The sequence below is a fragment of the Lepus europaeus genome, chromosome X (assembly GCF_033115175.1).
Source record: "Lepus europaeus isolate LE1 chromosome X, mLepTim1.pri, whole genome shotgun sequence".
NCBI classification, from domain to species: Eukaryota; Metazoa; Chordata; class Mammalia; order Lagomorpha; family Leporidae; genus Lepus; species Lepus europaeus.
In genome coordinates, this window is record NC_084850.1 from 17991656 (window position 1) to 18013987 (window position 22332).

The following is a 22332-nucleotide window of genomic DNA, read 5'->3' on the forward strand; positions in this document are numbered from 1 at the left end:
CTGTCAAAAAAAAAAAAAAAAAAAAAAAGAAAGAAAAAAAAGAAAAAGAAACTTATCCCAAGCATCGGCATTTGGCTTAGTAGTTAAAACACTCAAATCTCATATCACAGTCCCTGTATTCCATACCCACCTCTGGTTCCTTACTCCAGCTTCCTGCTAATGCAGACCCTAGAAGATAGTACTGATGCTGTAAGGCCACCACAAAACACACCAAACACTGGAGTAAGGAAAAGGGTTTGTTTGTGGGGAAACCCGACAGACCAGAGAGAAGCGATGAAGAAGGATAAGAGGGAGCCGGCGCCGTGGCTTAACAGGCTAATCCTCTGCCTTGCAGCGCCGGCACACCAGGTTCTAGTCCCGGTCGGGGCACTGGATTCTATCCCGGTTGCCCCTCTACCAGGCCAGCTCTCTGCTATGGCCTGGGAAGGCAGTGGAGGATGGCCCAAGTCCTTAGGCCCTGCACCCGCATGGGAGACCAGGAGAAGCACCTGGCCCCTGGCTTTGGATCAGCGAGATGCACTGGCCGCAGCGGCCATTGGAGGGTGAACCAACGGCAAAAAGGAAGACCTTTATCTCTCTCTCTCTCTCTCTGTCTCTCACTATCCACTCTGCCTATCAAAAAAAAAAAAAAAAAGAAGGATAAGAGGGAGAAGGAGAGTGTAAGAGACAGATCAAGAGACAGAGAGAGAGATCAATAGAGCCACGTGTTCAGGAACATGTCCTCTTAAAACTTTGCCAGGAGGCAGGCAGGGAAGTAGGAGCAGCGAATCCCATTAGGGTAGGGGTGGAGCTGACACTGGTGGTTGGGTCATGGGGTCACCTGGCTTCCAGCCATGGCAGCAGGGGCTAGAGCCTAGGATGGTGTCCAGGGCATAGATCACACCTTAGATAAGACTTTGCATTTTACTAACAGATGCCTCATGTAACTGGGTTCCTGCCACCCTTGGGAGATGTGGATTGAGTTCCTGGCACCCAGATTCAGCCTAGTAACAGAGTATTTGAGGAGGTGAACCCAAAAAGAGGGTCTCTCTCTCTCTCTCTCTTTCTCTCTTTCTCTCTCTCTCCCCTTGCCTCTCAAATAAATAAAAATTGCTTTAGGCCGGCCCCATGGCTCAATAGGCTAATGCTCCGCCTGTGGCGCCAGCACACCCGGTTCTAGTCTCGGTCGGGGCACCAGATTCTGTCCCGGTTGCCCCTCTTCCAGGCCAGCTCTCTGCTATGGCCCAGGAGTGCAGTGGAGGATGGCCCAAGTCCTTAGGCCCTGCACCCGCATGGGAGACCAGGAGAAGCACCTGGTTCCTGGCTTCAGATCAGCGCAATGCGCCGGCCGCAGTGCACCAGCCGCAGCAGCCATTGGAGGGTGAACCAACGGCAAAAAGGAACACCTTTCTCTCTGTCTCTCTCACTATCCACTCTGCCTGTCAAAAAAAAATTCTTTAAAAAAATAAACTTCTCCCAATCTGATATGGAATGTGGGTGTCTCAAGAGGCAGCTTAACCCACTATACCATAACACCAGCCCTTTATGTCTTTATGTATAAAGTATTATGTCATAATACTTTATTATGTTAAACAATGACTTCAAAATTAATTCTCAATGAAGTCAATGAACTCTAAATATGAAGCAATAAAATGTTTAGTAAAACCATGAGCAACCAACAGAATGCAAACATTATTTATAAATGAAGTTTTTGTGTTCTTTCCTCTTTTTTTCCTGGAACCTGATGTCACAAATGCAATCCATCTCATGTAACCTTATCATGTTTAAACTAGAAGCATTGAGTGGAACAAAGAGAAGAATACTAAATAAGGCAGTGTTGGTACTTAGGATGGGAACTGGAAGATAGCAGTAGGAGGGAGTAGAGAGGTTGATGGAGCAGTTTTACAAATGGTTAATATGTAATGGCCCTCATCCCATCTAACAACATAAGGATCAATGGAAAGTAACACCTTTTGTTATTGTTTAGAAATGGAATGAAATTTTTAAAAGATTTCAAATGAGCAATTTCTGTCTCATATTAGTCCTCTGGGGACCGATAGACCTTCTCTTTTATCTTTTCTGGTTTCCTTGAATGGTGGTCAGCAATGCATGATCACCCAAGTGGCTTGAGCTCTAATGCTATCATCACATGCCAGCCAGAGGAAATAGAAAAGGGGAAATGGGATTTGCCACTGCAATGCCATTCTGATTAATAAATACGTGGGACACACCAGGACAAAACAAATTCTATCTTCCGCTTTCTACATGCACAGTGCCTTTTGGATTCTGTTACTTGTATAATAAACCTTCTTTTAGAGCCTGTTGTGTTTCCAGGCAGCTGACAAGCAGATCAAACCTCCCCAAAAAAGGGTCATGCTAATCACTGTTTCAAACAGTGATCTAAAAAAATGCATTATAACATGCCTTTGCAAAGGTATAATTCAAATGATTACCTCATGTGTTCCAAAGGGGAACTGGGTGGTGTCCTGTTTCCATAGCACACAATTTCACAACATTTTGCAAAACTGCTCTGTGTGATGTCTTCTTTCAAGAGTAGCAATATCACAGCCATAACTTTCTAAATTTGGGCCTGCAGTAATGACAGACTTTGAATGGATGCTTTCCTATGGTAATGGAAAGAAGCACAAGTTCAAAAAATTAGACTTTTCCCGGCTTTAAGCTTTAAACTATGCTACAGTAACCTGTCTTCTATTTTACCTATGTGAACTACTGTCCCCTGGACTGCAATGGAAGGCCAGCATTGACTCGGCTTCCCGAATTTGGCTGTTGTTTGAATATTTCTACAATGCTCACTTTTATAATTAGGAGAAAAAAACTGGGAATACTTCTTTTGAGGTTATATTCTATGTGCAAACATTATCCTTTCCCATTATGAAAACTTGTCTCAAGGAGGCAAAATGACAGTGAAGAGACATGAGTTCAAATTCAGAGTTTGTCTGACCTCAGAAACAGTCCTTAAGGTGTTCGGATCTGGCTGAAGAGCCCATGAGAGTGTTGTAGGCATGGAAAGCCAAGACACCTGGGGAAAAAAAAAAGAAGACCTAAATGAAAGATCTCTGCAAGTGAGATCCCAGTGGAAAGAATGGGGCCATCAAAGAAGGAAGTACCTTTCTCTGAAGGGAGGAGAGAACTTCCACTTTGACTATGACCCTATCGGAATAAGATCGAAGTCGGCGAACCCTACAGGATTCCATAGCCTTGGCAACTCATGACTAGAGCCTAGGGAGATTACTGATGCCATAAACAAGAGTGTCAAATTGTAAAAATCAACAACAGGAGTCACTGTGTACTTACACCCCATGTGGGATCTGTCCTTAATGTGTTGTCTAATGTGAAGTGATGCTATAACTAGTACTAAAACAGTATTTTTACACTTTTTGTTTCTGTGTGGGTGCAAACTGATGAAATCTTTACTTAGTATATACTGAAGCGATCTTCTGTATATAAAGATAATTGAAAATGAAAAAAAAAACCTGGTTTTAAATTGGAAATTGCATAGAAAATTAATCAATTTTTTAAAAATATCATGTAGGATCTCTGTCTTTAATGTGCTGTGCACTGTTATTTAATGCTATAACTAGTACTCCAAAAGTATTTTTCAATTTGTGTTGCTATGTGGGGGCAAACTGTTGAAATCTTTACCTAATACATACTAAACTGATCTTCTGTATATAAAGAGAATTGAAAATGAATCTTGATGTGAATGGAAGGGGAGAGGGAGCGGGAAAGGGGAGGGTTGTGGGTGGGAGGGAAGTTATGTGGGGGAAGCCATTGTAATCCATAAGCTGTACTTTGGAAATTTATATTCATTAAATAAAAGTTAAAAAAATTTTCAGAGTTTGTCAATAACTAGCTTTGTGACTTCTGACTTTTTAAAAAATATTTATTTATTTATTTGAAAGAGTTACACAGAGAGAGAAGGACAGGCAGAGAGAGAGAGAGAAAGAGAGAGAGAGAGAGACAGATCTTCCATCCACTGGTTCACTACCCGGGTGGCTACAATGACCAGAGCTGTGCCGATCCGAAGCCAGGAGCCAGAAGCTTCCTCCGGGTCTCCCACATAGATGCAAGGATCCAAGGACTTGGGCCATCTTCTACTGCTTTCCCAGGCCATAGCAGAAAGCTGGATAGGAAGTGGAGCAGCCAGGACTTGAACTGGCGCCCATATGGGATGCGGCGCTTCAGGCAACAGCTTTACCTGCTACGCCACAGCACCAGCCTCACCTCTGACTTCTTTATTAAAGCTCTGCAAGCCCAAATTTCCTGATCTGCCAATAAAAAGGTCTCTAAGGACTTCTTCAGCTTTTTTTTTGAAAAAGACAGTAAATAGCTTCTGGACAAAAAAAGAGAGAATTTGTTTCCAGATGTACTATAACTTGAAATTTAAAGGTAGTTTATGTTTCCCCTTCATCATTTAGAAATTTTAAAATTAAGTTTTATATTTCATTATTTTAAATGAAATATAATTCAGCTTGATGACTAAAAATTTCAAGAATTTTTGTTCCTACTCCTTTTTACATCATTCTAAAATAGTAAAATTAGAATGAACATTATTGATTTTTTTATTAAACTTTTATTTAATGAATATAAATTTCCAAAGTACAGCTTAGGGGTTACAATGGCTTCCCCCTCCCAAACTTCCCTCCCACCCACAACCCTCCCCTTTCCCGCTCCCTCTCCCCTTCCAATCACATCATGATTCATTTTCAATTCTCTTTATATACAGAAGATCAGTTTAGCATATATTAGGTAACGATTTCAACAGTTTGCCCCCATATAGCAACACAAAGTGAAAAAAAAATACTATTGGAGTACTAGTTATAGCATTAAATAAGAGTGTACAGCACATTAAAGACAGAGATCCTACATAATTTTTTTTTAAAAAATTGATTAATTTTCTATGCCATTTCCAATTTAACACCAGTTTTTTTTTTTCATTTCCAAATGAACATTATTGATATCAATTATTTCCGTTCCAACTATTGATTTATAAAATTTTCTTCTTGAGAGGGCATTGGTACAAAGTTAACATGCTTGGACACTTGCATCTTATATGGGAATGCCACAGTTTGGGTTCTGGCTCTACTTCAAATTCTAGCTTTCAGCTAATGCAGACCTTGGGAGGCAGCAGAGGGCAGCTCAAGTAGTTGAGTCCCTGACACCCACCTGGGAAATTTTGATTGAATTCTGGACTCCTGGCTTCAGCCTGGCCCAACCTTGGCTGTTATGAAGATTTGAGGAGTGAACCAACAGAAGGAAAATCTCTCTCTTTCTCTCTCTCTTTGCCTTTCAAATAAAATGAAAATAAATACTTTTTTAAATAAGAATTTTTTCTCCATCCAAATATTTTTCAATATTTTCACATTAAAAATTGTATGTATAGGAAAGAAGTTCAGCTAAAAAGTATGGAGATTCTTAGAGATTTTGTTTCATAATGAGACTCCATGCCGATAAATCTGTCTTATGCCTTGCAAGTGTCACATGGCTATTACCCCATTTTTTAAACTTTTATTTAATGAATATAAATTTCCAAAGTACAGCTTATGGATTACAATGGCTTCCCCCACATAACTTCCCTCCCACCCGCATCCTTCCCCTTTCCCGCTCCCTCTCCCCTTCCATTCACATCAAGATTCATTTTCAATTCTCTTTATATACAGAAGATCAGTTTAGTATATATTAAGTAAAGATTTCAACAGTTTGCACCCACACAGAAACACAAAGTGAAAAATACTGTTTGAGTACTAGTTATAGCATTAAATAACAGTGCACAGCACATTAAGGACAGAGATCCTACATGGGGAATAAGTGCACAGTGATTCCTGTTGTTGACTTAACAAATTGACACTCTTGTTTATGGCGTCAGTAATCACCCGAGGCTCTTGTCATGAGTTGCCAAGGCTATGGAAGCCTTTTGAGTTTGCCGACTCCAATCTTATTTAGACAAGGCCACAGTCAAAGTGGAAGTTCTCTCCTCCCTTCAGAGAAAGGTACCTCCTTTGATGGCCTGTTCTTTCCACTGGGATCTCACAGAGATCTTTCATTTAGGTGTGTTTTGTTTTGTTTTGTTTTGCCAGAGTGTCTTTGCTTTCCATGCCTGAAATACTCTCATGGGCTTTTCAGCTGGATCCGCATGCCTTAAGGGCTGATTCTGAGGCCAGAGTGCTGTTTAGGACATCCGCCATTCTATGAATATGCTGTGTATTACCCCATTTTTTAAGATTTATTTATTTATATTTGAGAGGCAGAGCTAGAGAGAAAAAGAGGGAGAGACAGAGAGATAGGTCTTCCATCTTCTAGTTCACTCCTCAAGTGGCCACAATGGTCAGAGCCGGGCTGGTCCCAAGCCACAGGAGTCAGGAACCAGGAGCCTCTTCAAAGTCTCCCACGTGGGTGCAGGGACCCAAGTCCTTGGATCACCCTCCACTGCATTCCCAGGTACATCAGCAGGGAGCTGGCCTGGAAGTGAAGCAGCCCATATGGGATGCCGGCACTGCAGGCAGCAGCTTTACCCACTACACCACATTGTTGACCCCACTATTACCCTTTAATTCTCTGTCTGATACTTGATAACTACACTCAGAAGTTCTAACTAGGGACCAGCATTGTGGTGTACCTGCATCCATGTGGGAGACCCAAATGAAGCTCCAGGCTCCTGGCTTTGATCTGGCCCAACCCTGGCTGTTGCTGACATTTGGGGAGTGAACCAGCAAATGGAAAATCTTTCTCTCTGTCTCTCCCTCTCTCTGCAACTCTGCTTTGAAATAAATAAATGAACAAATAAATAGATAGATAATGTTCTAACTAAACACTGATTAAACCCACTGAGTTCGAAGAAAATGAAACAAAAATAGCCTTCCAAACATAATTCTGGGCCTAGTGAAAAGCTTATAAGGTTCTGAGAGCTTAGATTCTACAAAGATCTCCTGAAGTAAGCAATTATTATTATTGTTGTTGTTGTTGTTTCCAGAGTTTTCTGAGGAAATTTTATTTTAAAAGAATTTATTATTGTGATCAATGAGTATAGTCTGTTTCCATAAATACCCTTTCTCTTATTCCACTTCATCAATCTTCATATCTACAAGGGATCTTCAAGTTTGTAGAAAATGCCTATTATGGAAAAACTATGCATGAATTTCAAGTTTTTGCACCAAAATAAGCTTATCTTTTTTTAGAGATTTTATTTCTTTATTTGAGAGGTAGAGTTACAGACAGTGAGAGGGAGAGACAGAGAGAAAGGTCTTCTTTTTGTTGGTTCACTCCTCAAATGGCTGCAACGGCCGGAGCAGTGCCCAGTGAGCTACGGCGCTGGCCCCAAAAATCAGTAGCATTTCTATACACTAGCAATGAACTATCCAAAAAAAAAACAAACCAAGGGAAAAATTCTATTTATAATAGCTTCAAAATAAAATATTTAGAAATAAATATAACCAAAGATGTGGAAGATCTCTACACTGAAAAACATAAAACACTGATAAAATAAATTGAAGAAGACACAAATAAATGGAAGTTATTTTATGTTCATAAATTGCTCATTCTATACAAAGTCATCTACAGATTTACTGTAATCTCCAGCAAAATTCCAATGACATCTTTGACAGAAATAGGAAAAATAATCCTGTAATTTGTATAGAACTACAAAAATATCCATGAAGAACCAAAGCTGGAGGCATCACCTTACCTGATTCCAAAAATATATTACGGAGTTACAATAATTAAAATAGCATGATACTAGTGTAAAAGCAAGCATATAGAACAATGGAACAATATAAACAGTCCAGAAATAAATCTTCCCCTTTTTAAAATTTATTTATTTGAAAGGCAGAGACACAGGAGAGAAATCTACTATTAGTTCACTTCACTCTCCAAATGTATGGAACAGCTGGAGCTGGGCCAGGCTGAATCCAGAAGCTAGGAACTCAATCTGGGTTTCCCATCTACTTAGCTAGGATCCAATTGCTTGAGCCATCACCACTGCCTCCCACGGGGCACATTAAGCAGGAAGCTAGAATTGAGAGCTGATCTAGGACATAAACTCTGGTGCTCTGATATGGGATGTAGCTGTTCCAACTGGCATCTTAATCACTGCACAAAAAAATCCATCCTAAAATCTTCACATTTGTAATCAATTGATCTTCAACAAAAGTGCCAAGAACACTAAATGGGGAAAACATTGTCTCTTAAATAAATGGTGTTGGTCAAGCAAAATATCCACATGTAGAAGAATGAAAGTGGTTCCTTATCTCTACCACATTTAAAAAACTCAGAATAGATTAAATACATAAATGTTAAGAGCTAAGGGCTGTGGGATGGGAGTTGATGAAGCAGTTTATACATAGCTTGGGATGCCCACATCCCATTTTGAAGTGCCTAGGTTCATGTCTTGGCTCTACTTCCAATTCCAGGTTCCTGTTAGGCAGCAGATGATGGCTCAAGTGTTCAGCTCCATGCTACCCACATGGGAGAACTGGATTGAGTTCCAGGTTCCTGGCTTTGGCCTGGCCTGGCTCTGGTTATTGTAGGCATTTCATTTGGGGAGTGAATCAGCAGTGGGAGCCCTCTCTCTGTCAGTCTCTCTCTCTCTCTGCCTTTCAAATATATAAAAATAAATAAAATTTTAAAAATAACAATGTATTTATTGTGTATGTGAAAATTGCTGAGTAGATTTTAAATGATCTTACCATAAAAAATGAAGTATGTGAGGCAATGAATATATTAATTCCATTCATGTGATCATTTTTACAAGTTTTACATACATCAAAACAGCACATTGTATACGATAAATACATACACTTATTAATGGGACATCAAAGAAGGAGGTACCTTTCTTTGAAGCGAGGAGAGAAATTCCACTTTGAATATGGCCGTGTCTAAATAAGATCGGAGTTGGTGAACTCAAAAGGCTTCCATAGCCTTGGCAGCTCATGACAAGAGCCTCAGGTGATTACTGATGCCATAAACAAGAGTGTCAATTGTTAAATCAACAACAGGAGTCACTGTGCACTTATTCTCCATGTAGGATCTCCGTCCTTAATGTGTTGTATTATGTGAATTAATGCTATAACTAGTATTCAAACAGTACTTTATACTTTGTGTGTCTGTGGGTGCAAACTGTTGAAATCTTTACTTAGTATATACTAAGTTGATCATCTATGTATAAAGATAATTAAAAATGAATCTTAATGAAGAATGGGATGGGAGAGGGAGTAGGAGATGGGATGGTTTGCGGGTGGGAGGATGGTTATGGGGGGAAGAACCACTATAATCCAAAAGTTGTACTTTTGAAATTTATATTTATTAAATAAAAGTTTAAAAAAAGTTGTAGGGGAAAGTTTTCATATTTATCCTTTATAACCTACTGAAGCATTTTTAGTGTATTATTGAAGAGGAGGTGATAAGATTGGATATATAATCCAAAAAGGTCACTTTAAGTTCCACATGGGGAATGGATTTTAAAATGGCCAAGAGTGGCTTAGTGAAAACAGCTGAGTCTAATGTGACTCTCACATTTATGGTCAGGTAAATTTTTAATAACTTTTTTAAAAAATTTTTTATTTATTTGACAGGTAGAGTTATAGACAATGAGAGAGACGGAGAGAAAGGTCTTCCTTCCGTTGGTTCACTCCCCAAATGGTCGCCAAGGCAGGCGCTGAGCCAATCTGAAGCCAGGAGCCAGGTGCCTCCTCCTGGTCTCCCATGTGGGCCCAAGCACTTGGGCCATCCTCCACTGCCTTCCCGAGCCACAGCAGGGAGCTGGACTGGAAGAGGGGGCAATCAGGACTAGAACTCGGCGCCCATATGGAATGCCCGGTGTCGCAGGTGGAGGAATTAAACCAAGTGAGCCACGGCACCAGCCCCGGTCAGGGTAATTCTTGACTAGGGTGTGCCAAGATAATCAGGGGAACAAATAGTCTTTTTGAAAAATGGTGTTGGACAATTGGACATCTGCATGGAAAGGATTCTCACCTAGCAGCATATATAAAATATTAACTCAAAATGGATCAAAGATCTAAACATAACAGCTAAAAATATAAAATTTTTAGAAGAAAATATAAGGGTGAATCTTAATGACCTTGGATTTGGAAATGGATTCTTAGCTATGACAGAAAAAAGAAAAAGAAAAAATAAATTGGGAGGCTGACATTGTGGTATAGCAGATAAAGCTGCCGCCTGCAGTACCAGCATCCCATAAAGGCGCCGGTTGGAATCCCGGCTGCTCCACTTCTGATCCAACTCTCTGCTATGGCCTGGGAAAGCAGTAGACCCACATGGGAGACCTGGAAGAAACTCCTGGCTCCTGGCTTCGGATCTGCACAGCTCTGGCTGTTGCAGCCATCTGAGGGGTGAACCAGTGGATGGACAACCTCTCTCTCTCTTTGCCTCTCCTTCTCTCTGTGTAGCTCTGTCTTTCAAATAAATACTCTTAAAAAAAAGAAAAAAAGAAATTGGATATATAATAATAATTATAACCAAAAGCAGTACTTTTGAATTTATATTTATTAAATAAAAGTTTTCTAAAACAGAAAAAAATAAGCATTTGTGCATTAAAGGACACTATACAGATTGTGAAAAGATTACTCTCAGAATGGGAGAAAAATATTTGCCCTTGAAAACAGACTTGCATCCAGAACATATAAAGAAATCCTACAACCTAATTTAAAAAAGAGAAATAATTTAATATCTAAAATGTGAAAAGGAGCTGAAAAGACATTTCTCAAATAAAAATATATAAGTGGCCAATAAGAAAACAAAAACATGTTCAACATAAATAGACATTAAGGAAATGCAAATCAAAACCAAGGAGTTACCACGTCACACCTACCAGGATGACTAGAATCGAAAAGTCATTTAATAAAAAGCCCTGGCAAGGATTAGGATGAATTGCTACCATCCAGTGCTGGTGGGAACATACAATTGTGCAGTTGGTTTAAAAAAGAATCTGGCAGCCTCTCAAAAGTTAATTATAGAGTCTCCATATGACCCAGCAATCCCATTCACAACATAAAACATAAATGCACACATAAACTTGCACATGAGTGTTCATAGTAGCATTATTCATGATTTAGGGGTAGAAACAATCCAAATGTCTATCACCAGATGAATAGATAAGTGAGGTAGTATATATCCACACAGTGGAATATTATTCACTTATAGAAGAAATGACATACTGACATATGCCACAACCAGGATTGAAATTTGAAATATGATAGGTGAAAGAAGCCTGATGGTACAGCTGATTAAGCCACCATCACAGTGCGAGCATCCCACACGAGCATCTGTTCGAGTCCCAGCTGCTACACTTCTGATCCAGCTCCCTGCTAATGCGCCCGGGAAAGCAGCTGAAAACGGCCCAAGTGCTTGGGACCCTGCACCCTGTGGGAGACCCAGATGAAACTCCTGGCTCCTGGCTTTGGCCTGGCTCAGCCCTGGCTGTTGTGGCCATTTGGGGAGTGAACAGTAGATGGGAGATCTCTCTCTGTCTCTTCCTCTCAATGATTCAATTTAAATGAAATGCTCAGAATACACATATTCATAGAGACAGAAAGATTGTTGCCTAAAGCTGGGCATGGCAGGAGTAGGAAGGAATGGAGAGTGAGTACTAAAGTTATAAAGTAATAAAATGATTTATTTACTTGTTTGAAAGGCAGAATTGGAGAGAGAGATTGCTCTTCCAGCCACCAGTTCACTCCCCATATGGCCACAACAATCAGGTCTGGGCTAAGCTGAATCCAGGAACTCTGTCACATTCTCCTGGGAGCTGTGTCAGAACCAGCTCTTCTAAATGGCATGAAGGTGTCCCAAGTGGCAGCTTCATCTACTGTACCACAACACTTACCTTCACCCATATTGCCCTATTCATCACTCTATCTTATTGCTTTCCTGATCATAATAAAGTTGTATGATGGAGCCGGTGTTGTGGTGCATAGGGTTAAACTGCCATCTGCAGTGCTGACATCCCATATGACCGCCGGTTCGAGTCCCAGCTGCTCCACTTCTGATCCAGCTCCCAGATATGGCCTGGAAAAGCAGCAGAAGACGTCCCAAGTTTAACCCTATGTACTGTGGCCAGCGCACCACACTGATCTGAAGCCAGGAACCAGGTGCTTCTCCTGGTCTCCTATGCTGGTGCAGGGCCCAAGCACTTGAGCCATCCTCCATTGCACTCCCGGGCCACAACAGAGAGCTGGACTGGAAGAGGTGTGATCGGGACAGAATCCGGTGCCCCGACCGGGACTAGAACCCGGTGTGCCGGCGCCGCAGGTGGGGGATTAGCCTATTGAGCCACGGCGCCAGCCAAATAAATTTTAAAAATAAACTGTATGCTAGCGTATCTGTCTCCTGTGAGTATCTCGACAGCGGGGACTATTTCATTCAACTTCTAAACCCAGTGTCTGGAACATGCTTGGCCTTCTAAATGTGAATGAATGTTTTTGTGTGACATTTATGTTCAAAGCAATGTGCTTGGTATTTGAGGATCATACTAAGCTGAGTATGTGGGTTCTAGGGACAGCTGCATTGCAGAGCACTTAAGTTGCTTCTTGTGATACCCACATCCCATATGAGAGTGCCAGCTGGAGTTCCAGCTGCTCTGCTTATGATTTGGATTTGTGTTAATGCTCCTGCGAAAAAAGTGGATGATGACTCAAGTGCTTGGGTTCCTGTCATCCATTTGACATACCCAGATAGAGTTTCTGGCTCCTGGTTTCATCATGGCCCAAGCCTAGCTGTTATAACCATTTGGGGAGCAAACCAATGATGGAAGATCTCTCCCCCTCTCTCTGTCACTCTGCCTTCCAAATAAATAAATAAATAATCTATTAAGAGGTACAGAGCAGAAAGTGAAAACAACCAAGTTGAACTAATTTTGGAGAAACTTAACTATCCATTTCGATGTTATTTCAATAGGGAGTAAACATAGGTACAGTGCCTTGGTGTCTGATGTATCAATTAACCCTTAAAACACATCCCTTTCTTCAAAAGAATATTTCAAAGATTAAAAAAACTTTTTACAAAGTCTTTTCATCCCAGATGATAGTTATTTATTATTCCTACCTAATCTTACCTTTTTTTATCAACACAGTCATTGTTTCCTATGACAAAATGATAAACAAGTTTGTTTGCTTTTTAAAGGAAGGTAATACCAAACAACAAAGATGGGAATCATTTTCAATTCTTTAAATTCTTTAGATGATATTGTATTTCCATGGACATATTTTCCTGTTATTGTAAATTTATACTAAGTAAATAATGATGGCATTAACTGGCATTCTTGGTGTGCTTTTGATCATCTTTCTTAAAAAGCGACTGCCAAGAGAATTTCCTACCAGACATCACTTAACCACTAAGTGGCTGAGAATGTTAAAGGCAATTAGGCAATCATTATTTAGAAAGCACAATGAAAATTACCCACTTTCTCTGTTAAAGAACTTAAAACACACACACACACACACACACACCCCACACTGAGTCCTTAAGCTGTATTCCTCTTTTGGACCTCATTTCAGAAACCAGTCTTCATCTTCAGAAGCATTGTTTCTAGTCTCTATTAAAAGATCTCAGGCCAAGGATTCGCCTCAGATTTCCAGTTCTGCTATTTAGTAGCTGTGTGACCTTGGGTAAATTACTTAATCACTCTGAAACTTCGGTTCTACATCAGTAAAAGGTAGATATCAGTACCTATTTCTTAGGAGTTTTCTGTGAGATTTAGAGACAATGCATGCAAGGTGCTTAGCACAATGCTTGGCACTTAAAACCTGCTCAATTGGTAACTGCATTGTTATTGCAGACAAGAATAGATTTTTTAATAAACAAATCTTTTCTACAGCTTGGATTTGTACTTCAAAGCAAAAAATAAAAATAAAAATAAAAATAGACAAGCAAATTTAAAAAAGCACTTCTCTAGCCAGGAAGCCGAACTGTCCTTAGACTTAGGCTCCTATACATGACCTGTCCCTTTCCATCACTATTCAACAAAACCACAGACAGATTTGAGACAATCCCTGTTCTGAGATATTTTAAAGCCTGCCTGGAGAGACCATGTATTCTTCTGTTAATGACACACCAAGCTCGAATTTTTCAGTGCATTCCTTGCTTTTTTTAATCTCTTGAAACTGGTACCTCTTTCCCCTCATTTCAATACACTGTCAAAACACAATGACATTTACTAGTCCCTGATCTGATCCACATGCCAGACTGGCCAGTCCAGAGCTAAGTACACAGGCAAAACCACTGTGTTCTTTGTAACCATTGGCAGGTATCCCAATTCCCAGTGAGAGTATACAGTTATCCTGCATTGCCTGAATTGGGAACTATGTTTAGGCACTGATGAGACTGGAAAAGTCTAAATTATCAAGCTTCCCCCCTAGCCCTTTTGCCTCTAAGAAAATGCTACATGTTTTCACAAACTAAATGTATTACTGAATGAAGTAAAGGGAGTTAAGTAGTAGACAGAGTTCACATTTCTCTTCTTACATCAGCTGTAAGACTTAGAAAACTTATGGAACTTCCACTCCACTTACCCCAAATGTAAATCTCAGGCCTCATTCAATCAACTTTTGCCCTCTAAAAGATTATGTAGAAATTTGGAATAGCCCTGTCTGGCTACAATGGAAGTGTTCATAAAATATCTTGGGCTTTAGAAATTTAGTTCAAGTCATTCAGCACATACTAAGCATTTGGTCTGTAAGACTATTCTATTTTTCTAAGCTTGTATTTTATTTACTAGAAATGCAGAGAGATCTTCCATCTACTGGTTCATTCCCCAAATGCCTACAACAACCAGGATTAGGGCAGGCTGAAGCCAAGAGCCTGGAACTCAGTCTGGACTGCCTGTATGGGCGGCAGGGACTCAGCTACTTGAACCATCACTTCTGCATCTCAGGCTGTGTATTAGTAGGAAGCTGGAATCAGAAACAGAGCTGTGACTCAAACCCAGGTGTTTCAATATGAGATGAAGGTGTCCCTAGTGGCGTTTTCACATCTGTGCCAAACACCCCCCCATTCTGCATTTTATATGGAGAGGAATATAAAACTATGTAAGGTATAATCTCTACCTTCAAGAAATATGACAGATTTTTTTCACCTAGGCAAGAATGCATTACTCCTATCCAGATCAGCTGACATCTGTTTGAGCCCTAAATCCAGGGTATTTTAATGATGAAAGGAAAATGGAAGATAGACTGGCAAAAAAGAGAAACAGAGAACGATAGCTCCATCTTAATGAATCCAGTCATTTTGCAGTATAAGTGGGCATTTTGGATGCCAAAACTAGTCTTAAAGTCAACATAAGGTAGAAAAAGAGGAACTTTGGGGTCAGGCAGACCCCCTTATACCACTGATTGGCTGTGTAGACTCAAGCAAATTACTGAACCTGCCAAAGTCTGTAAATAACGATACTAGTTACATGATTACCTGTTCTAGCACACTGTTGTAGGCTTAAGTAAAATAATCCAGATAAAGCACAATGCCTGGCATGTAACAAGTGCTCAGAAGTGTTAACTCTGTGTGTTATTGGTATTAAGGCTTGCAGCCTTCCTGGAGAAGAGAATGTACCACTTAAAACACACTTCAGCAAAAGGAGAGACTTGTTTCACTATCACTAGGAAGTCTGCAGAGTCTTACCCCCCAATCAGGGTCTAGAAGTAACTGTGCCTGAAAATGAAGGTCAGATTCAGAAAGCCCAAAGAAGGACACCCTACTTTTTTCAACCCTTAAGTAAAGGTGCCTCCAAGGTTCTGTCCCACACAGTACAAGTTATTCCAGCCATCACATCCCAAACGCACACTAACTTAACAAAAGCTGCCATCAATTTGTCCTGACATCACCCCCAAAATATGCAGTATACTAGCAGTATATTTTGTCTTCTCCTGTACCTCCAGCCTGGGGCTTCATCGGCATCATCAACACACCCCTCCTTTGTCGACACACTCTGTCACTGTGCTGAATGCTTGTATTCCAATGTCTAACCTCCAGTCCATCAGAGAAGGGAATCTTTTCCAGTTTGCAAGACAGGATATGCTCTGCAAACAATGGCTCAGGATAAGACGGTGTCCATTGGAGGGCAATGAATAGTACAGAACACTCCAGTGCTTCCCGTACCACTTAGATTAAGATCCATTGTCTTCTCCATGGCTTGGGAGGCCCTGTATGAGCTAGCTCCTTCCCAGCTCTCCTGTTTTGTCTCCTTCCTCTCCCTATCCCCTGGCTTCCAGGATGGCTTTCTTGCTCTCTCTCTACCAGGCCAAGGATGCTGTACCTAGGGGTCTTCATAGGGGCCATTCTTTCTATCTGGGAATTTCTTCTTCCTGAACTTTGCATGGCTTGTTCCTTGTCTGCTCAGGTCTGAATTCAATGTCTCTTCCTCAGAGAGGCCTTCTCTGATCCCTTATTTAAAGGACATGCCCCTTCCCCCACCCTTGTTACTTCCCATCACATCACCCGCTTTTATTGTCTTCATAGCTCATTACTCTCCAGCCAAAAATGGCCTCTTCTCAATTTTTCCTTTCTGTCTCTGGGCCTTTGCATGTGCTATTTACTCTCCTTGGAATGCTCATCCGGTTCTCTTCATGCAACTCTTTTCTCAACTTTCCAATCTCAACTGGCATCTTGCTCTTCAGAAAGACTCCCTTAATTACTTAATAGTAAGTACCAACACCATTAGTACTCATTAGCACCATGTTCATTTCCCTCATGACACTTACTGCAATCTTCTATATATCTGTTTTCTTTCTTCCCACACCCCAGACTGAAAGCTCTCCGAGGACAGTGACTGTTGTCTGCTTTGTTCACCATGGAGGGGGCATGGAGTTGGCAGCAAATGTCTCACTGTGAAGGTAAAAATGTTAAGTAATGCATTGACTCCACCTTCTCCTGCCTGACTTTCAAAGCCCTGATAACCTGAATCTACTTGCCTGGTTAGTCTGCTTTGTCACCCACTGCCCCAGGCCACACTCTGTACTATTGTTAGACCTGTCTCCCACATGCTCACCTGAAAAGTCTTACATATTTACTTCATTATAACTCATTTTACTGATGAGGAAACTGATGCTCAGAGAAATTAAACGACTCATCCAATATTGCACAGACAGTAAGCACAGGAGCAGGATTGGACCCTAGATCTTTTTGGACCTAGACCTTGTGTTCTTTTTTTAAAAAAGATTAATTAATTAATTTATTTATTTATTCATTTGAAATGCAGAGAGAGAGAGAGAAATTTTCCATCCACTGGTTCACTCCCCAAATGTCCATGGTCTCAATAGCTGCGATTCAGTCAGGCCTGAGCAAGGAACCAGGAGCTTCTTCCAGGTCTCCCATGTGGGATGCAGGGGCCCAAACCCTTTGGCCATCTTCCTCTGCTTTGCTAGGTGTATCAGCAGGGAGCTGGATTAGAAGTGGAACATCTGAAACTCAAACAGGCACCCATATGGGATGCCAGTGCTTCAGGAAGCGGCTTAACTTTCTATGCCACAGCACTGGGCCAAATTCTATGTTCTTAAACATTACATGATGCCAAATACATAACAGAGGAGGCCACTTGGAAGAAGTTAAAAAGAGGCATAGAAAAGGAGGATGTACCAGACCCTCAAACAACTGAACTCTGTCTGACTCCAAAGCTGGTATTCATAACCTCTGTGTAGGGTGCCATATGCCCAGGTATGTCTGGGACAATCTTATTGTATTTGTGTTTTCCCAACCTAACTATCAACAATGCATGTTTCCACTAGTTATTTGTTGTAATTGTTAAGGAGATCACATATTCTGTACTTGCCACAAGTTTTGCCCTCCCACAGTTCACAGTGCCTATTTTCTCACTGTCAGGATATGGAGAAAAATGAAAATTTAATATATCTGTCAGCATGACATTTTCATTATGGAAATCACTTTTGTTTTCTGTGTTACATTAGCATTTCTCTAAAACCCTGTACGACAATAATGTCGACAATGTATGAAAACATGTGCATCTATTTGAGCAATAAACATTGTTGTTGTGGCCATTCCGGGAATGAACCAATGGATGGAAGATCTCCTCTCCCTCTCTATGACTCTGACTTTCAAATAAATAAATAAATATCTTTTAAAAAATAAGGTCATTTTAATCACTAACACTGAGAGTTCCACATGTGCTAGGCAGGTTTCATGCATCACTTCATTCAGTCTTCACAAGAACTATCATTATTCCTATTGTTTGTATTTTTAATTTACTTTTTAAACTGATAATTCAAAATTGTATATATTGGGGCAGGGGCTGTGGTGTAGCAGGTAAAGCCATGGCCTGAAGTTCTGGCATCCCATATGGGCGCCGGTTTGAGTCCCGGCTGCTCTGCTTCCGACCTACCTCTCTGCTATGGCCTAGGAAAGCAGTAGAAGATGGCCCAAGTGCTTGGGCCCCTGAATCCACATGGGAGATCCGGAAGAAGCTCCTGGCTCCTGGCTTCGGATTGGCTCAGCTCCAGCCATTGCCGCCATCTGCGGAGTGAGCCAGCAGATGGAAGATTTATCTGTCTCTACCTCTCTGTGTAACTCTGTCTTTAAAATAAATAAAATAAATCTTTGAAAAAAAAAGATAAAGGAACTGAGGTTCAGTGACTTATCCAAGACTCCACAGTTGCTATGTAACAAAACTCAAATTCAAACCCCAGTTGACCTGATTCTGAAACCTCTGTCTGTGTTTAATGGCACTGCTGTACTAACCCTTCTACATTCATTACCTTATAACTGCATCCAGTATTCAAAATCATCACAGAATATTTAATATTTACTCTAAAAAAGAATGATGAAAGGAAATGACTTTCCTCAAGTCCCACTCAAGCACCCTTTTATTTGATACATTAACGTTTCCATAAGCAAAAACTTTAAGTAACAACACCCACCTCCAAAATCATAGAAAGGGGGGCTCATAAAAAAATAACAAATCTCACAGTGGGATATTGTGTATTAAATCCCCTCTCTGCCGTGGTGACTGTATCCCTGTCCAGGACCACATATGGGAGGGAGCCCAAGCAGAGCTCTCTAGCAAATTTGCAGTTGGGAAGTGAATGTTGCATTATGTGGAGTAAATCCCAATTGTCCCCGCTTCCTGCAAACAGTCACTGTATTCAATTCCACCCACATCCTCTGAACACCTGCCATGTGTTCACAATACCACACCAAGCCCTGAGTATACAGAGAAAAAAAATGACAGTCCCCATGGGGGAGTTTACAGTTCCTTTGTTTGGGGGTGGAGGGAGGAAAGAAGAGCAGTTTAAAAAAAGAGCCCAGTGCAAAAATCTTGGACCTCCTCTGAACCCCGCACCACCCCCCCCCCTTAGCAGATTTACCATATCTCTCTTCTGGAACTTTCATTTATTTTCTATCTAGGACTCTATAAAGTAGTCATGTAATGTAGTATCATACACCAAGTGTGGTAATCAGACTTTGCCTCAAATTTCAGCTCATCAATTGAAGCAGCTGGGGGACCTTGAGTGAGTCACTTAACCTGTGTTGACTTCACTTTCTCACATTGAAAATGCGATTTATGATACCTTTCTCACAGGACTGGTAAAGGAACTGACTGGAATGATACCTGTAGAATGCCTAGCACAAGATTCAGCACATAGTAGGTATTCAATAAAGAATACCACTTGTTAGTCTTATGAACTTACCTTAGCTCCTGTTCCAGAGCATTATCGCCCCACAGGCATTATCCAAATGTATTTTATCTGTGTCCCCAAAATATTGAGCACATGTTTTTCCCATATGGGTATGGTATAGAGAACCAACTAGCTGTATAGAGAACCAAAGAATGAACAAATTATTATAATTCAAGTACAGTAAGCTGCAATTAAAATAGTTACAAATAAAATGTTCAGGGATTCTAACAAGAGTTCTAACACATCTAATCATTGAGGTTGGAAGAGAAAAGGAAGAAGCAAAAAATTCTTTAAGGAAGAGATGGATATCAGTGGGAAGAAATGACATGGAAAAGTACTTTTGCCTTAAGAGGTTTGAGCCCACATATCTCTGGCTTCAATATCTCACTCTTTTTTTCAAGGTTATGCAAAACTATAACTAACATTATGATCCCTCCAATAGCTGAAGGGGAAAGTTGTAGTGTATTAAAAAGCCAAGAAACCCAAGTCCTTGTCTGTCAAAGAATTGTGTTGGGGCTGGCACTGTGGCATAAAAGGTTAAGCCTCCACCTGCACTGCCAACATCCTGTACAGGCATCAGTTCTTGTCCTGGCTGCTTCTCTTCCGATCCAGCTCCCTGCAAATAGCTTTGGAAAGCAGTGGAAGATGGCCCAAATGCTTGGACCCCTGCACCCATGTGGGAGACCCAGATAAAACTCCTTGCTCCTGAGTTCAGCCTGGTCCAGCCCCAGCCATTGCAGGCATCTGGAGAGTGAATCAGTGGATGAAAGATCTCTCTCTCTCTCTCTCTCTCTCTCTCTCTCTCTCTTTCAAATAAAGAGATAAATTTTATTTAAAAAAAAGACTTGTGTCATTGTAGGCCTGGCACTTCACCTCTTTAAACCTCAGGTTTTTTTTTTTAATCTGTAAGATGCTCAACAAATAGCAGCTACAGTTGCAATTTTATTTTCTTTCCAGTGCTGCAAATGAATCCATTCACATACTCTTCAAATTTGGCAAAACAAGCCCAACGTATATGTGTACTAGGCTGGCCAGGGATCCCAGTTGCCTAGAATGTTAGATTTTGCATAAAGCTTGTAAGTCACTTTTTAGCACTTTTTTTTAAGCTTTTTGATGAGTACTAAGATCCGAGACATCTGAACTCTTTTTGGCATGATCAGAATTTCATACAGCATGACAGTTTTAGTAACATGGGATTTCTGAGTAATTTGATAAGACTTTAGGATCCTTAAGAAATGTTGGGAAACATTTCCTCCAAAGGAAAATAAAACGAACCAAAATCTGGCTAAATGCTGATACAGCTTGCTTATAGCAGCAGTTTCAAAGAAGAAAGTGATAGTACTACCATCATACAGGAAACAAGGAGCCAGGCCTAAAAGGCGGTGACACAAGGGCACCAACAGGGAGCTTTGCCTGTTCGTTTTTGTATCCAACATTCTTGATTTGAAGGTAAATAAAACTATAAGCTGTATCAGACACAAGGAGGGAACTTCCAGAACCATGATGATATATTAAATTCCATCCCAGGCTCAATAAACTATGACTTATAAGGCTTGTAAAATCTTTACAGGGCTCCTGACGGCTCCACATGTGCTGATGGCCAGAAGAATGGAACCTTTTGCAAAACATCTGCTAAATCATGCATCTTGGCTTGAATTGCTCTGTCTGCCCATGATCACAAAATACAGAGTGAGTGGAGTGCACTGAGATTTGAAGGAGTTGATGTGGGTGTTTTTGCACAATATGAGGGCTGCTTATTTAAAATGGCATTTCATCATAGCTTCCATCTGTAAGATGCATTTCTGACCATATTAGATAAGAGCTGTTCTCTTCTAATTTTAACCATGCCTGAGCTACATGACTTTGTTCGTCACATATTGAATTACATTGAGGGTCTACTAGAAGACACAAAGCTTCTAGTAAATTCTAACAAACAAGAGCTTGAATAGATTATGCACAGCAGGCTAAAAGAGTTTCCTAATACTTTTTACTGGAGTTCATGTAGAGATGGGAATGAAACAGACTTTCATGGACAAGCAAATGGTTTTCCATTGTCTGGGAAAGTTTGCTAATCAGAGTGATTGGAACTTTTTTGTATCATGCTGAGTTTTGCTCCAGAACTCAATTGCATATGGTGTGAGAACATCATCAAGAAACAAGCTGACACAAAGGGCTTTGGGGTTGGGCGTTTAGACTAGCAGTTAAGATGCCTGTTGAGACACTCACATCCCATACCAGATTACCTGAGTTCGATTCCTGGCTCTGGCTCCTGACTCCAGCTTCCTGCTAATAAAAACCCTAGGAAACAGTGGTGATGGCTCAAGTAATTGAGTTGTTACCATGGTGTGGGAGACCTGAATGCTCTTAAATAAACAAGCAGATAAAATTTTTTAAATATAAAAATAAAAAATGAGGGTTTTACTCTTTGACTTTCCCATATGCTAGGTTTTGGATTTTTAAGGTTTTAAAAAGGAAATTGCTCAGAGGATGGAATCTGATTAAAGAAACAAAAGGAGTTGGAATGGTTATCTTCACTCTATTCTCAGCTTCTACTGATTCATTTGCTGGCCTTAAAGGACTATCTAGTGTGGGAGAAAAACACACTTGCTCCTGACCCCTAGACCTGAACTCAAGACCTTCAGTTCAAAAAATCTCTAGCCAAATCCTTGAAGTTCAGAGCAATCATGTAATAATGACACCACAT